The sequence below is a fragment of the Cotesia glomerata genome, linkage group LG1 (genome assembly GCF_020080835.1).
Source record: "Cotesia glomerata isolate CgM1 linkage group LG1, MPM_Cglom_v2.3, whole genome shotgun sequence".
NCBI classification, from domain to species: domain Eukaryota; kingdom Metazoa; phylum Arthropoda; class Insecta; order Hymenoptera; family Braconidae; genus Cotesia; species Cotesia glomerata.
Window position 1 is genome coordinate 18136356 of NC_058158.1, and position 3557 is coordinate 18139912.

Here is a 3557-nt window from a genome sequence, read left to right on the forward strand (position 1 = left end):
CCCGTTATAATTCACGTCAGGCAATCGTCGTGTCAGCAATTCATCTAACGCTGCTTGCTGATCCGGGGTTATCTCGACTATTGCCGCTATTTCCTCCTCGATGAGGTACTCTTTCGCGTTCCAATCATAAATTTCGCCCTCGCGTCGAGTCCACCATCGCTCAGAACCCCCATCGTAGCAAATACCAAACGCAATTATCGCATCCATTCCTAATATCATCTCGTACTTCAACTTCGGGATGACACGAACCTCGATCGGCATGATTTCGTCGTTAATCGCAAGCGGCAGTGTTATCAACGATTGTACTGACACCATCGAACCATCCGCAACTGCTGCTGAGTTTCGTGGTGCGGGCCTCACTCGAGCACCACACCCATAGACCCAATTCAACTCGTCAACTTCTCTGACGCACGTCATCGTCGAACCAGTGTCTAACAAAGCCTTAAGTTCCCTCCCGCCTATCCTAACATCGATAAAGGGTCTTACGTCGTCACCCTCGGATTGCATAGGACATACTTCGTCGGCTAAGTCAAGAAAACTTCGCTCACGCTCATCAATCGGTACGCAAATCCACTGATGGATCGGCCAATCAGCTTCTTGATGTTCGCGCGAGCAGTAAAACACATTCTTGCACCCCCCACATCGCCATAATTTGCCTTCTGCGCCACAAATGCCACAGAAATGACGTTGTCGCAAAAGGTCTTCTTCTGTTATCGTCGGTGGTTTCACGTCACATCCAGGTGAAGAACCAGCATCCGAGGACTGATTCACGGGCCCGCAAGGCTCGATGTCGATGTTGAATATGTCTGGCAACGGCTCGTTCGACATCTCGGCTTCAACATCAATCATCGGCCCATTTACGTCGCGGGAAATCAGTTCTGGACCCATCCTTACTGATTCCCGACGTCGTTTTCCGGCCGATTGTATTCGAAGAACATCATACAACACGTGCATCCAGGCGTCGGTTCTGTTCGTGTTCCACAACCGAAACAGAACTTCGCTTGTCTTGCCTCGGTACAACTACGCCATCCGTGATCCGTCGAGAAGCAATTGAAGCATTTGCCCCAGAGATCACGACATACTGGCGGCCTGGGTTTACCCTGCTTTGGGCTCGAACGACCGTTCGATGGGCCCTGGTAGCCTCGCTGAGCTCTATCGTTGTTTGGAGACCCAGAAGACGATCCTTGGTTCGCATTCACCGACGCTTGCGAATTCATCGCAGCAACCTGATCATTCAACTGATCCGCGTTGTTCGATTTGTTCGACTTATTCTGCTTCTTTCTATTCTTCTTCGCATCCTGGGGAGGACTCGATACAGCAGCAACCTGACCAACAGTACGTCTCTTCGTTTCGTACTTTTCAGGTTGGTAGGCATACTCTGGAACGACGCTCTGTTCCACGGGTACCGGCTCACGTCGTTGAAGGCGATTGCGGGGAATATCAACCGCTCGTACGTGCTCATACAACTCTTCAAAAGTGTTAAAGTCGTACCGCTCGAACTTCTGATGGTATTCCGGGCGTAAACCATTATATGCGAAATCCAATTGATCCTTCAACGGCAATGGATCGTCTACTCGCGACCAAAGCGCTATTACGGCGTCTAGGAAGTCTAATCCCATCTCAAGCTTCCCTTGAGTACGCGTAATAACTTCCCATTTAATCCTGCATCCGACCGATGGCTCTCCAAAACGTCGACGCAACTCTGATCTGAACTGGGAATACGATGATACACGATGTTTCATGTGTGACCACCACGTTTTGGCCACATCTGACAGCAATAACGGTAATATTGCCAACGCATCCGCATCCGTCATCCCACACGTCGTCAAACATTCATCCAACCTATTCAAAAACGATTCGACGCGCGCGCTGCCTAACCCGGAGAACTTCAGGTTCCATTTCGACACTCTCTCATACATCGCTGGTTGGTAATGTGGTCCACCACCCATTCCAGACAGCACACAGTGCTCACTGTGTGAATGATGAGGTGAATTCGCACCCAGTGGTGCCACCCCTGGTGCAAATGTCACATTGTGTGCCGGCAAATGTGTCGAATTTGCTGTAGGCCTCAGAAGTCCCTCATTTAGGATGTTTCGTCGCCTAGGGCTCGGGATTGGACGCTCCAGCGGCACCGTCGTCATCCTCGGGCGCTGAATATTAATCCCGTGGTGCGTCCCGTATGATGTACATCCATTGACGTCCACATGTACTGCTCCTGGAGCTAATGTCGTCCAGGTCGTCGTCGTGTTGCTCGTGGTCGTCGCCGTGATAATTGTCGACCGCGGTATCGTGTTGTTCGCTGTCGACCAACCTGTCATTGCGATAGATCGGGGCGTCGTCCTCGGTTGGCGTCGCTGCTCTCTCTCAAACGCGTTCAGAAGCTGTCTGTCGGGTATCGCCTGGTCCTCTTGTGTCCAGACTGTGTTCGGAAACCGCTTCAGACGCAAGCACCGATGCAGCCGGTCACGAATCACCGCAGTACTACCTATCGGGTTAGCATTCATCGTCACGAGGATCTCCTGCACCTGCAGGGGTGACGCGTCCGCGATCCAGTCATACTGCCCGCTTGACCCGCTCGATCCTCCCATCGATCCATTACGTTCTTCAATCGCGGCTAACTCGTCTTGCACTACCCCCTCACGAATTGCCAGCTGCGCGAGCTGATCCGCCAAGTTGCGCTAAGCCGCTTCCAGTCGCAGTCGTTCCGCGCTTACCTCCTCCCTGCGTGCCAAATACCATTCGTACGACTCATTCTCATTAACGGCGTTCGGAGGTCTCGGAATACGACGTCGAGGTATCAATGGTGGGCCGAATGCACTGGCGCTGCTCGTCATCGGTGTAATCCTTTGTGACATGGTGTACGTCGGACTACTTGTTTGTACTGTCGTACACGTCGTGCTAATTCCCTGCCCTGGGACAGTTGTCACAATATTCGCCTCCTCCCGATTATTCTGTCGCGTTGAATTATCTACGATCTGATCCCATGTCATCATGGACTCATTTCTCATTCCATCAGTCGGGGTCGATTTCCCGTCTCGCTCACTCATACTGCCGATTAACTAACCTACGTTCGAATTTAATTATAACGCGTCGTAATTTGCCCTTTTGTGTGCCCCACGTTGGGCGCCAAATTATATAACGGGTATTTCGTCCCCGTGCGTTAGCGAGGACGAAGTCCGAAATAAATAATCTGGCCTACCTGCTTATCTGTTGTTGGGCGCCAGGAGCGTTGCTCCGATCACGTCGATTTCCGGCTACTCCGGTCCGGGACTCTCTTCGTCGGGTGGCGGGCCTTAAGGGTACGACTTAATTATAGAGGAAAGGGGAAAGTATTCGGGATTGCTCGCAATTAATAAAAAAAATTAATAGAGCAATTTAAAATTATAAATTTATTAACAATAAATAAACGATTGGTTCAGAATGACAATCAAGAAAAGAAACGCACGGAAAATTAATAACAATAATAATCGTCGACGCTGTCGTCGATTCGCAGTTCGCAACCCGAACACGGAAACGTTCAAGGTCGCCGCAAGAGCAATAATGAGTTACTCGTAATA